The 14559-nt window shown below is 44.8% G+C and overlaps 1 protein-coding gene across 4 annotated transcripts in view; it reads left to right on the forward strand.

The window, feature by feature from the left end:
• The first annotated feature begins 778 nt into the window (after nucleotides 1-778).
• The window catches only part of FYN (FYN proto-oncogene, Src family tyrosine kinase), a 139833-nt gene continuing 126052 nt past the window's right edge, over nucleotides 779-14559 (forward strand). For 2 of the 4 annotated variants that reach the window (XM_085056152.1, XM_085056149.1), the window contains exon 1: nucleotides 779-1178. The gene's annotated coding sequence lies outside the window, so the exon portion shown is untranslated. The remainder of the gene's footprint in view (nucleotides 1179-14559) is intronic. The other 2 variants (XM_085056151.1, XM_085056150.1) reach the window with 2 other exon arrangements.

Below are 14559 nucleotides of genomic sequence, written 5' to 3' on the forward strand. Positions count from 1 at the left end.
GCAGGGTGCCCCGTGACGGGAGGACAGTGAGCCTGCACAGCTCTGAACACAGAGCAGGACCGAAGCCCCAGCGAGGCGACCAGCCGTGCTGTGGGGACAGCAGCTACACCCGTGAAACACACACAGCGTGGGGCTCACGCTCCTCCCAACACGGCTGGCTGAAATATCCCGTGATTAAATGTGGAAAACGGAATAAAACAGTAACTCTGGAAAACCTCCGCGTATTTGATTACCGCCGTTGCCTTATCACCCACTCTTGCCAATTTCAAGAATTAAGGATAAAAAAAAAAAATCATAATAGTAAAACAAGACGTCGTCTTTCACAAAGACGCATAATCTTCTTAGGATTGTTCTCCCATTCATCGGGGATGTTGAGACGTTCAGCTCACTCCTCCCGCCTCCCGAGGCGCCCCAGAGGGGCGCGGAGCATCGCGAACCACTCCGGCGGCGGCAGCTGCCGGCCGCGACCCCCGACACGGAGCGGCCACCCCTCCTCTTCTCCTTCTCCCTCCTCTTCACCCCCGGCTCCCCTTCCCGGCCATGCCGGGGCCGGTAACAGCTCCCTCACGGCCGCGCCGAGCGCCCGGAGCGGCGGCCGCTACCCGGGGGCGTCTGTGGGCGCTGCCCGCCCGCGGCCGCGCGCCCCGCCTCTTCCACCGCCCGCCAATCAGAGAGGCGGCGGCTGCGGGCTGCGCTCCTCCATTGGCCGCCGCCGCTGTCAGTCAGGGTCGCCCCCGCGGAGGGGCGAGGCGGGCGGGGGGGCGGCTGCCGGCTCCGGGCGGGCGAGCGGGGCCGGGCGGCGGCGGCGCTGCGGTTGCGCCATCTGTCAGGAGCCCCGGTGGGAGGGAGCGCCCGAGCCGCGCTCGCCCGGGCGGAGCGGAGCGAAGCGAAGCGGAGGCGAGAAGGCGGCGGCAGCAGCAGCGCGGAGAGCCCGTGCGAGCTCATCCCTGCCCAGGCTGCGGCTGTGCCGCCGCACGAAGTCGCCGCCTCCGCGCCCGGCCGCGGCTCGGCGCAGCGCGTCTGCCCTGGGAAGAGGCAGCGGCGCCCGGAGCGGCGCCCCTCGCTGCGGGCGGGCGGGCGGGCGGGCGGGCGGGGGAGCGGAGCGAGGAGGATGCGAGTGCGGCGGCGCCGCCCCGGCCCCGCGCTGCGTTGAGCTGAGCCGAGCCGAGCCGCCTCAGGTAACGGAGGGGCCGGAGCCCGCCCGGGGGGAGCGGGGGCGGGGGGATGCACGGATGGATGGATGGATGGATGCTGCGGCGGGTCCGTTTCCTTTGTGCGCCCGAGCGGTGATGGGGTGCGGGGGATCCCGGCGAGGGGAGGCGGCCGCGCTGCTGCGGGTCTCCCCACGCACGCACACGCGGACCCCGCGCCGCCTCCCCCGCCGGGAGCCGCGGCCGCAGCGCGGGGAGGGCCGGGGCAGCGCCGGTGGCCGCCTGTGTGCCCCTGCGTGCCCGGGGCTCGCCCGTGTCGCTGTCCCCCGCCCCCGCGGACGCCGGCCGGGGAGAGGGGAGGGGGCGCAGCACAGGGACGTATTTGTTGTCGCCGAACTGCGAAAAAGGGGAGGGGGGAGAAATAAATAAAAAGACCTTCTCTCCCTCTGAAATAAATCGTATAGGATTTGCGCGTCTGTGACAAAGGCCTCTTTCAGGGAAGAAAGAAGGGACGCACAAAATGCCCAAGGGTGGTAGGATGTGAAAAGAGGCTTGTTTCTTGTCTCTCCCCTAGAGCCTCTCTGTTCCTTCCCAGATGAGGCCGCTGATCTGGTGCCAGTTCCTTTTCAGCTACATTTTAGATTAGGGAGAGATACCAAACGCCACACCATGGGTGCCAGCGTTTTGCTGCGTCTGCAGAGCCACAGTGTACGTGTCTCCCGACCTCCTTAATGCCGCTCAGTTTGGCCTCTGCTTCCTCGGGATCTCGCCCGATTTCTGCTCTGTGTGGATTCTGCGTGTGCGTGAGCTCTGGGAGAGGGCTGGCGAGGGAAGGGGGTCACTTTGTGGAAACAAGACCATGAGACCTTGGTCCGTTCAGCAGTAACGGGGAGGGCAGGGCTGAGAAGGTGCTGGAGGAGAAGGTTTGGGCTGTGTGGAAAGCAACCCTCTGCAGTTGCTCATCAATCACTCTGATATGCTCTGATTCTTAAAATGCTAAATAACGAGTGACCAGGGCGGACCGGGCTTTTGAAATGCGTGCACAAGACTGGGAACGCCTTTGAGACCTTGTCATTTTCCTCCTTGTATACAACCTCCTTAACTCCCACATCCTTCCTTCCACCATCCCTGCAGCTGTAACACTTTCCAGGATCTCCTTCCCACAACCGGTTTTTTTCTTTCTTTTTTTTTTTGTGGTTGTTTTTTTTTTTTTTTTTTTTTTTTTGTCTTGATGTCTTTTTAACTAGCGTTCTGGAAGCTGAGAACAGTTGCAGGTGAAGATCTGTTTGTTTATATGCTGGTGGAGGAAGTGTTTTCATTAGGGTTGACTTGTCTGGTCTCCCATGAGGAGGAACAGTAAGCTAAAGGGACACTGTCAACTTGAAATCCAGAGAATGTGCATGATGAATGGAGAGCTGTGTCCAATATTACACCCACCGTTGAGCTCCCTGCTGGAGATCTGTGGTTTTTATAAGCATGTCTTCTGACTGTGTGGGTTTGTCATGCAGTGAAGGAGTAAAAACACACTTCAAACAAAGTTCTGTTAAGTGAACAAAGGAGGGCAGAAGAAAAATACCAGAGTGGGAAGGGAGGGAAGGCAGCATCTCCAGCTTCTCAGTTGCATCCATTGTAGCCACAGAGTTGCACATTTATTTAGCATCGGTAAAGTGGAAAGTTGTTACTTTGCCCCAGTGGTACAGGAGTTTTCAGCATCTTGATGTGTGTGCTCAGAAAACTGGTAGCATTTGATGGATGTCAGTAGGTCAATGTCTTTTCACAATATAAGAACAATTTTAAGAATGGTATCTCTTGTGAAAAAGACATTTGAGTTACTTCTTGAGCCCTTTTTATCCCATAAAGCTGTAATTCTGATGAAAAGACAAAGAAAGATTGCCTAATTAATGCTTTAGAAATTTGTATTTTGTTGATAGTAGGCTGCAGATTTGTTGAAATGTTCATATGCTTCTTAGAGGGTGCCTGTAAGCATTCTTCTCCACCTCCAACAAATTACTTCCTCATCTGTGTGGCTTCTCTTTGGCAAAAGAAACAATTTTCAGTATGAAGTTGTCTGATGGTAGGCCACTGACTATGGTGTTTTGTGGTTTATGCTTCAGGCATGTTGTTTCAGAAATTCTGTGTTGCCTGCTGGTGAAAGACGTAGTGGCATGAAATACCAGTTAAGTGTAAAACCCTGAACAGCCTTCTCTCAAAATTATTTTGATGTTCAGTAAATACATGTCTTCAGTGAGGGACAAACAACTTCTGCATATGGGCATGGCAGTCAATGTAAGCCAGAAGTGAAGAAGGTGGTATACAGAAGTTGCTTATTAATAATTCTAACAAGTGTCTTTACAAGTTAGGACCCACTGAAAAATTTCTGTTTCACCTGGGTAAGGAAAAACATCACTGAGGAACTAGTTATTTTTGACAGACTGCAGTAGGTTCCTCAATACTTTTATATGAACTACCTAAATGGTGTCATCTGAAATTCGTGAGTGGAATCTGATAAGGTGAGGGCCTCTGTGGCCACTGGCCCTGTGTCTTAGCTGAATTAAGATGAATATACTAATCTGGATGTGGTATCATCTGCATTGGATTTACAGTGTAATAAAATTGTGGCAAAGGTGAGTGAAAACTGTCCAGCACATTTGTAATGATGTAACCCTAATACCATACATCTACAATATCATATATTTCATTGTGTTAGGGAAAGCTTAGGGCTGTTGGCCACCTTATGCCAAATTACTTTTATTTAACCAGCATCTTCACTTTTCTGTCTTTCTCCATAACCCTGCTTTTACCTCAGGGAGAAAAAGTGTTGGAGGCATGTGTTTTCCCTTCATCCTTCTCACTGGGTTGCACATTAATATTTGATTCGAACTTGTTCGGTAAAGTTCTGCTTAATTCAGTTTGGCCACTGCTTTAAATGTATAGTAATGGTGTTTATTTGTGTCATGGACAGCACTTTGTAATTTGCTTTATGGGCAGGTCTGCTGCTGGCAGTGTGTATTGTCAAAGTGACCTTCCTTTCAGAGGGAGAAAACCAATAATTCCTGTCCCTCTCCCACCCCTGCAGCTCCCACAGAAGTGTCTTCACAAGTAGGTTTGACCCATTACTCCAAAAACAGGACTTGAACCGCCAAATCTAGTTCACCCGAGCAGTCTCATTGAAATCCAGCAATTAAGGATTCCTTTGGTGACAAAAGGCCTGCAGATCTGTATTGTGCAAGTCAGCCATTTACTTGAGGCAAAACCCACAAAAGGGTTTGCGTGCTTCGGTGTGGAGCTTCTGAGTTGTGATCACTGAGGATCTCGCACGCCTGAGTGGGGGATGGAGCTGCTTGCTGTGCCATGCTGAATGCACTGTGCACCTCAGAGCTGCATTCCCAGTGGCTTGTGTGGTGAGGGAAATGCTGCCAGGGACACCCAATGCAAAGTGCCTCAGAAGGAGGTGAAACTCCAGGGCTGCATCTGCCTGCCTGCTGGGTATCTTACTTGGCACCACGGTGGCTTAGGGTTAACTATTGGAGTTTAAAAACCCTAACCTGCTTTTGCTAAGGTCGTTATAATTTATATATTAAAAAAAAAAACCAAAGAAAACACACAAAAAAGCAAACAAACAAACTCCCACCAAAAAAAAACCCCAAAAAACACCACAAAACAAAACAAAAAACCCTCAACTTTGTATTTCAGTAGACGACAAACATGCAGGTGTGGAAGAATTGGAATTTCTAGCATTTGCATCCCGTCATGGGTTTTGCCCTTAGTGCTCGACTTCCAGACAGAGAAATGACAGGTGCAGATGAAACATGAAAGGTTGAAGTTGTTTCGGTACATCCGAGGAGTGTGTGACACTCCTTAAGGAGCAAGCGTGTGAGCCCCGTTAGCACTGTGCTCTAGGGCAGTCTCACTTGTTAACTCCAGCAGTGCTTGGGTTTCGGGCAGGTGATCTTCCTCCCTGTTTGAGAGTGGTCAAGTTAAACCTGTCCATGGGAGGTGTCCTTGAGCCCTGAAATTAGAAACAGGCCTGACCTTACAGGAGTTGCAGCCAAGGAGAAGTACCCTGTTGCTGTCCTTACCACTGGCTGCAGGAAAACAATGACATTTTGTACAGCTTTTTCAGGATTTCACTTCACTTGGAACAGGAACAAAGCTGAACAATATCACTACTTTTACTGGGGGAGGTGAAAAATCATAGTACTTCAAGTCAATCAAAACATGATACCTCATCTTGCCTCTGACTGTTTTAAATGGTAACTTGCTGTGGCAGCAAGGATTTCAACTCAAAATACTGCCACCTGTTTGGAGCAAAATAGAACCTTTGACACCTTGACTTTTTACTAGAGTATAAAATCAGCAGCAGTTTTGCAGAGCTTTAAGGTGTGGATAGAACTAAATCATCTAGCAGAAAAAGACTGTCAGATTTTTCCTGACCAGCTCTATTGCTTGTATACTGTGAATTTGAATGAATGCTTTTCATCTGAAAAATCTATCAAAAAAGATAGCCTGGCAGTATCAACTTATTTGAATTAGATGGTCTGAGTAAATAGTTTTTTTCAAGGGGGAAGAGGACAGCAAATAAATTTTAAACTTGCTGCCCTTCCCAAAATGCAGCTCCTTTTTTGTGTCAAAGACATTGACTAGATCTACTGATGTTTGTGACAAGGTGCTATGGGGAGAGGTTACCCCACGTTTTCCAGCCCAGCTTTTACTGATTCAGAGAAGTCTTGCACCTCTGAAGCCCCTTCCACACTGTAATTTTCTAAAGTATCTATGAGTAATAAGTTCTTCTTGCTTAAGGCAGAAACCTAAATTTTGAGAGCAAGTTCATTGATGTTCATCATACTGAGATGTGGTTTAATGTGATGAACTCTACAAGGCAGCTGCAATGTGAGAATGTTTTGATGAGAGCAGGGAAGGTCACCCTTCTGTGCTTACTTGTTTTACTCTATTTTGCTGGATTTTTTTTGGAGGCATCAGTGACTGGAGGCCTCTTCTAGCCAAGGGAAATTCTTTGTTCCCTCCTGCTTTAGGTTCCCTGTGGCTACAACCAGAAAGGAGGGATGTTGAGAAGCGGCTGTGAGTGACGTGTTCAGTGCTTTAAAGTACAAAGGAGCCCAGTCAGAGCTCCTCAGAGGAGCCAGAGATACTTTTAATAGTATCGAATCCTGTGTCCTGAGAGCAGTTACTCTGCTCTCCGCAAAACAAAGGCACTATCGTCAACCAGCCCTGAACAAAAAGACTCCACCTCACGTAGTTCACTTTGCTTCACAGCTCTTGGGGTGGCCCCTGGTAGATCTTCTGCTCATCCTCCAAGCTCCCTTGCAGCGGCTCTGGGAGCTCTAAAAGATTAACATCTAAAGCTTTGGCTGTGTAAGGACGATTGTAACCTGAAATTGAGACCTTGCACTTCAGACAAAATATGCCATCAGTACTGAGGCTTCCAGAAATGCTTGAAGAATATTGGTTTATTCACCAAAGTGTTGTTGCTCACAGTGGTGAATTTGGAAAATGGTGGTAATGGCACCAACACAACATACAAAGAAGGGGAGAAGTAGCTGGGGTGGAGGGACAGTGAACAGCCCAAGGGAAGAGCTGCTGAAGCAGGCAGAGGAAGCTGGCCCTTGTGTCTGTGTGTGTGATTGAGGACATTTGCTTTAACAGAAAAGAAGTGTTTGGCACCACTTTAACATGAAAATAACTCTTGTTTTAGTGATTTTGGGAGGAGTAAGGAAGAAACCTCAAATTATTGGCTTGGATGAAATATCTTCTCTGTTTAAAATTGTCCTTTTCCTCTTGGCTCCAGTTTTCCTCTGTTAACATATTTGACCAAAATAGTTCTGGAGCCTTTTGGTATAGTCCAAGATGAAAGTATTTTTGCCATATAATCTCAATCATGGCAGGTCTGAGTTTGCTCTATGAAGCTATACAGAAGTTAAACAGGCTGTGAGAATGAAGATTAATATTAAATGCCTATTCAGTTTTGTTCTTTTTTTAAGAAAAACATTACCAATTCCATGAGAGTTCTTTAATGACCTGTCAGGTGATTCCTAGTATCATTTTTCTTTACAGTTTCTATTATTTTACTTGTTGGGTGTGGGGAAGAGGTTGGGTTGAGTTTTTTGTTTTGCTGTTTTTTAACAAATAAACTTTAACATTCATTTGAAGGCTTTTTATTGTATTAATAAAGACCTTTCAACCTCCCTTGTTTTTGAACAACCTATGTGTGAAAGAGCACTTTGCATAACGTTGATCTTTGACTTGCAGCTGTACCACTTACAAAAAAGACAGCTCTGAAGGTTTTCCTGGCATGACTTTGGAACATCATGTATTTCCTATCTTGGCTCATGATAACAATGTACAGATAATCGTGTTGAGGTTTTTTTTTGTTTTTTTAACAAGTATGTTGGGTTTTTCCCCTTTGTGCCTGATCTTTAAACCACAGAGTTGCTCTGGGCCTTATAGTTGAAGTTAGTGCTCTTGCCCAGGATAATTGAGAAGATTTGTTGTTGGTTAGTCCAGAAGTTCTCCAGGCCAGAAGCCACCACAGTGGATGAAGGGAGTGTTGGGCACATAGCTTAATCCCATACCTGGTCGTTTTTTAGGATTTAGCAGAGGACACAATCCCATACCTATTCATTTCTTAGGACTTAACAGAGAAGTCCAGCTGATAGCCCTGTTTGGGAGATGGTGCTGATTGTGTCCTTCAGCCAGCTGCTTTCACCCCAGGGATAGGGGAGGAGGGCAGATGTAAGCAAAAGCAACTCTCAAACTCTTATAAGAAAGGATATTTATTTGTTCCTAGGACTGTGTTTCTCTTTATGGGCAGCCCCTCACTAGAAAGCTGTGGTATATTTTTTCCAAGAGAAAAGAGCATCTCTAAGACTCAGAATGAAAACCTCTGTTGTCTGAGTAGGCAATTAGTATAAAAACTATATGTAAATACTCAGTGTTTATTCTTGGTGATGAGGTTAATGGTGGAGAGCATTTATTATGGTGAAGTTAATGGCCTCTTGCATGTTTTTAAACCTCCCTGTGAACAGGTCCTCTTGCAAGCTGTCTTCTATGTTAATAAAGTTTGAATGACAGAGAGGGAGCCCATGTCCAGTAAGACTTTTGTCTAAAGACCAGCAAAAATGCCAGTTCTGTTGCCTCTCTGCCTCTCTGGGAAGTAACTGAAAACTCCTAAATTTCCTTCTGGGGTTCATCTGTGAGATAGCCAACAGATTATGAAATTTTGGATGTTATCATTCTGTGCAGCATTTAAATTGGTGATTTCATCAAGAAACACTCTCAGTCCCATTTCCAAATTAATTGAAAATGTTTTGCTGGTTTTTCTCTCTTCAAGAAGGAATAAAACTATTCAAAATCAATCCTTTCACTAGCACAATAGCTGAGGTCATTTATAATTTTAATTTACAGTCTTTAGCTGAATATGCGGCCCTTTTTTTTTTTTCAAATATCAGATTCCTCGGGTATCTTTGAATGGTCAGTGATTTTTATATTCCTAAGAACTCTTACATTGGACTTGTGAAGAGAAATAGCTGTTGTATTTCTATTTTAATATTTTTTTTAATATCTCTTTTATTCAGAAAGGTTGAGGCAAACCACCTTTAAAAGGAGAAAAATAGTGTTTAATGCAACCCATTGTATTAGCTGTAATCACTGTTGAAAAACTTTGTAAGCCCATCAGCCTACAGCAGGGATAAGTTCAGTATGCAGGAGCTGACAAGCTGACGAGCCAGATTTAACTCTCAATATAGCAGGCTGTATGCTCTCAGAAAAACCCACACAGCATTGGCTTCAATTTCTTTTGAATACATCTCTAGGAGTTACCCTTTTGTAGGAAAAGTAGTGAGCCCAAAAATTTGACTGAGAAGAGAGCTGCTAAATGTTGTGACCTAGTGGAAGAAACATCCCCTACATTGAAGGTCGGAAGTGACCTTTTGTGCACTGGGGGAGGTAGAAGACAAGCATTGACTGTCTTTCTTGCTTAGGGCAGCATTACTGACATGTTTAAAAACTGCAGAACTCCTTGTCCTAATGTTCAAGCAGGGCTGCCAAAAAGGAACAAATAGGGCTGCAGATAAAAGTGTGCAGGGAAGACTGTGTCCCTTTTCCTGCTCCTCAGTCATTGCAGGCAGGGTGGCGAGAGCATCGCTTTGCACTGCGTGATGACTTGACATTCCCAGAAATTTGCTGCTGGTCCTGCGAAAGGTTAAAAGCTTCTTGCATTTATAGGCTTGTTTTTAAACCACTGACCATCAGTGTGATTCAGTGACTTCTTTAAGGGTGACGTAACCTTGACTCTGCTCTTGCTTACATTTTCAGCAAATCGTAATTCAAAATTGGGAGGTTACATTGTTTGGGTTTGGGGTTATTTTTTCCTCCCTATGTTAGTTCTGCTGTGTGAAGTGTATAGATGTAGGTGTTAAACAAGTCAGCTGAATCTTGTTTTTGTGGTCAACTCCTCCATGATTTTTCATGTAAATTCGTGTCTTGCAGAAGACATCTGTCATCCTTTCAGAGCTAGTGTGGCACAGCAGGACTGCGCTGAGAGCAATCTGGGCCTGCATGTGGACAGCACTGCTTTGGTTTTATTTCTTTGGATGGAGCAAGTCTTGGCCCCAAGATATGCCTGCCCTGCACTATGCCAAGGTGGGCAGAGGAGCTCCCACCTGAGATTCAGGATAGCCACAGCATTCCAGAGGAGTACTGTGCTCATGTGCCTGCAGTGCTTCCAGGAGCACCATGACGTGTTTGGGGTTGCTGTGTCTATCTGTGTGGCAATGTGTGATGGTGTAGAGGCTGTACTTTACCTCATGACACAAAAAAGAAGAGCTAAGAGAGCAATGACCAGAAAGAGGGGATTAAATAGTTGAATTTTCATTTTCATATCACCAGACTACTCAAACTAGCTTTTTTTAAAAGGTTGTTACTAAACTTAAATAATTTTTATTATTTTCTCTTTTTTACATTATCTGCAGAAGAAAAGTGATTATGTTCCATAGGAGCTTCATCTATAACAGCTACCCACAAACTTTAAGGTGACACAGTGCTATGATAGTATGCAATGGTGCTATGATAATGTGCAATTTTTAAAAGAAGGATGCATTCAAATTGTATCACCATGAGAACTGGAGAGTAATTCTTGATGAGTGAGGTCTTACCAAAGTAAACTGGTTCAGAGGGCTTGCGGCTCAAGTTTAATTTTGAAGCTGTAATGCATTTCTGTGGATTTCTTAGTGCTACTGAACCATTGTTGATACTCTCTTCCAAAAGTGAAGTATCACAGAAATATTAAGAAAATGCAGGTATGAACAGCTCTGCAAGGGAAATAAAATCTCTGTTGATAATGTAGTTACCGCAAACTGCGATAAGAATTTCTTCATAATCAGCAGTATGTTGCCACTGTAATACAATTTCTGAGAAAATATCTTGCAAATGGCAGTCAAACCACGTCATGTAGATTTGCCTTATGATTGCTGGTATGGGGACTTGATAAACCTTTTAAAATTGTGACATGTATGTAGCTTTGAACTCTTTCACGTCATACCTTAAAGAAGGGGGTAGGGGATGATGGGGAGGAACTCCTAATGATCACCTATGGGTTTTTTACCCAATCATCCTGTAAAAATTTATTTTCTATAACTGATCTCTGTCTAGAGCTAACAGATTTCTTTCTAGAAGTGCTTTTTAATAGTTCTTCCATTAAACTTCTTTCTAATAGTCCTTCTAACATCTCTGAGGTGAGCTGTTGGTTTGATGGAAATAATATCCCTGAACAGAATAGGGATTACTTCAAAGCTGGGGCCTCATCCAGCCAGATTTTGAGTATCTCCCAGGAGAGATTGAACAAACCAGCTCTCAATCTCACCTTCTTATGTGAAGTACTGCAGCAGCTTTGTGGACATCCACTGGACTCACTCCAGTACGTCAGTCTTTCTTCTCCCAGGACTCTCCAAACCAGACCAAGTACTCCAGATGTGGTCTCACAAATGCTGCATAGAGAGGAATAATTACCTCCCTCCACCTGTCAGCTAATTAAATTGCTTATTTGATGCCAGATCTTCAGTTGCTGCCAGTTATCTTAATTTTCCTCCAGCTGGAGCTGGTTGAAACTCTCCCTTACTGGGGAGTACTTGTAGGCTTTTTCACCTCAAAAAGAGCTGGAGCAGAAATGGTCCTTTGCTTCAGTTACATGGAGGAGATGATCAATCCAGTGTTTGTTTACAGAAAACTGCAAAGGTTTTCTACTTCTCTGTCTAGTGAATTTTTTGCACCAGACCCTCACGCTTCATGCTTCAATATAACCTGAAGCAGTAAGATTGTATCACATGTTTAGGTAAAACGCTGAAGAAAATGCATAGTAAACAGCATATGCAAAGAAATGCATTATGTGTATTCTGTTTGTTTTCCTGGCAGTACTTTGGCTGTTAGCTAAGTTACCCACTTTAAAGTTAATGTTTGGTAGCAAATATGAGGATTAAAATAAGAGTCATGCCACCCAAGTGTGCCTCAGGGGATCTGTGGGACAAAGTCTTGTGCTTAAATTTTATACCCACAAGGTGTTTCTTCTCCACTAGATTTCTGAGGCTGTGTCATTGTGAGTTGGACTGTTATAGGTGATGGACGTACTACATGTGATTCAGTGGTTTGTGTTTTTTAAGGTCTAATCTTCCTTCGCTATTTGATTATTTTTTTCCAAACACACACAAAATGAAAATTTCATGATTAGTGGTTTAAGTACTGAAATGAGTATTTGCTTGAGAAAACACAGAACATTTGGAATACAAGAGAAATCCCCAACCATCAGCAAACCTGTGCACATGGGACTTATCCTGCAGTTGCTGCTTCTAAGAGTGTGTGGTTCACATCACCTAGCTCAGAGGTCCAATGTGGGAGATCAGCTGAAGGTATAAATTTTATGCATGTATGTGCCTGCTTTAATGTGTAACATAGTAATGTTTAGCTTAGGAAATTCTGGCTTACAAGTAGCTGTGGCAAGATAAGTGTCTGAGGTGTTGAGTGCATGCTGCCTGCTGCCTGACTGACTGGTGGTCAGGGAGATGGCTGGGCTGAGCACTTGCTATGCCTGGAGGATCTCCTGGGTATCTATTCCATCAAAGAAAAAGGAAGCCTTAACAGCCCCCTGGTGTAAAAGGAAGTGGTAAAGAGGTTTGAGCTGGGGAAGGTGGCCAAGGGAGGGGAAATGTCAGGCTGCTTTTTTTTTTCTTTGGGTTTTTTTGTTGGTTTTTTTTTTTGTTGGTTTCTTTGTTTGGTTTTTTTTTTTTAATTTAACCATTAATATTTGTCCCCACCAGGGAAGTTATTCAAAGTCTTCCTTCCTACTCTGGCTGTTGCTACCACTGTTTCGCTGCTCTGATTTTTCTTTGGGTGTTTGTTCTAGCTCTGTGGCACTTGCTGTGGCTGCCAGAAGCTCTTTTAGTGGTCCCTCTTTCATCTGTTTTGTCCCCATAACTCTGCTTACAGCAATCCTGTCTTCATGCTTGTTTACCTCAGTCTTCTCCACTGCTCACCTTCCTTGCCTTGCCTGCAAATCCTCTCATCTCCCAACACAAATGAGCTGTTTATCCTCGAGCGAATGGATGTTCACAATGCTCTGATCATAATGTTGCAGAACTGCTTATATTCATGGTGATTAAAAAATAAAAAGATGGATTACTTTTTTGCCCAGCCCCAGCAAATTAGTTGTATTTTTTCACTCAGTACAGTCATCACTGTGATTGCAACTATGAGTTTTGGCATCACTGTGAGTTGTTTGCAACTCAAGCAAGAAGCCCCTCCTGGTATGGAAGCAGTTCTTGGGTTACACAGCTCAGTCAAGTTACCAAGGCATTGTTGTGTAGCAGAAAGGCCTTGTGCAAGAGATATATCAAAGTGGAGGCTTACTGCTAATCTGATCACTGTATTGGGTGGACAAATGGGGAGTTTTGCCCATTTACAGTAATGAATGTGCACACACAGAGCCTGACCCCTTGGGGACACAGACCTTCCCCAGGTACTGCTGGCAGTGCTGGTGAGCAGCTCTTGCCATGGCTGCTCAGGTGAGGCTCACCACCTCAAGAAGGTCCATGCTTTCATTTATTTGCTTTTATTTAATCAGAAACCAGGGTCACTTGGTCCAGTATTTAAGCTCTCATGGGGCAGAGAGTGAGAGCTGAAAACATACAGAATTTTTGTTCCAGTTTTGATTTAAATTATGTGAAAAGCTCACAAGCTTTCTGGTGTTTGGTTGCAGCTTGAGTAAAATAGTTCCAATGGGAAGATGAAGGGGATATGTTTCAACTCACGCTTAGTATTTGTTTAAATGAGTTATGCAAGATCAAACTTAGATTATTGTTAACAAGATAGAGAAGTCACAAAAAATCCTTTTCCGAAGAGTGTGACATATTACTTTGGTAGAAGCTTTGGGACAAGAGGCAACAAACAGCACTGAGTGCAGGAGGTCAGTACCTGCTCCAGACAATGCCAGAACCTTTAGTCTTCTGCATCTTGACCACTCATTTGAGTAAAATTTGGATGGTGGCAACACTGAAAGCCAGTGTTACCAATCTCAAATATTTAAATATTGCAGTGGTTTTTGGAGGAGAGGAAAAAGGGGCCAGAGCTAGAGATGTTACATGGGTTCATTTGACCACCGAGGTCCAAGGTAGTGTGGTGACAGCTGCTGCTCAAGATCTCAAAGGTGACTATCTTTTTCTTATGGAATAAATGTGTGTATACTTGTCAACACCTTCTAATTAAATCTAACACATTCAAATTGTGTTGGAGGTCGGCTCCACCAGTGTGAGTCAGGTATTTTTAATATACATACTTTGCCCTGTCTGGAAGACTAGTTGGTAGAGTTGATTTGTGGCTCATCTATGCTGTTTTGAAATTGCTGATGTGTAAACGGGTGTAGTAGAGGCTGATCCTAAAAATATTCTCAGTTTTCCTATGTTAATGTTGGCAGATGTTTCCAAGCAATACGCTGACTTCTTTGTATATTGTTTTTAATCTCTTTGGGAAAAAAAAAAAATTAAAGAAGGGAAGTCCTCTATAAAAGGAGTGGTAAGAGCTGGAGCATTGCTCAGTATGAAGCATTTGACACCATTTTCTCTTCTCTGTTTTGCAATAGTTCAAGCATTATCAGCACTGTCCAAACAGACAAGCCCACTGACTCCCAGTGCCCTCACCCCTTCCACCCCAGCCAAATCTCAAACCTTTCTGAAGATACAGTAGATGCCTTTCAGGATAGCTGACCTTGACTGTTCAAGCACACTGGCTGCCTGTGTGTAGTATGTCTATGAACCAGAAATGTCAGAAATGGTCCTTTCATGTTATAGATGTGAGTCAGATTTTTTTTCCTCATCATCTTGTGACTTTATTCTCTGACAAGCATGTG

This window comes from Lichenostomus cassidix, chromosome 3 (genome assembly GCF_008360975.1).
Source record: "Lichenostomus cassidix isolate B80296 chromosome 3, HeHo_3.0, whole genome shotgun sequence".
NCBI lineage: Eukaryota > Metazoa > Chordata > Aves > Passeriformes > Meliphagidae > Lichenostomus > Lichenostomus cassidix.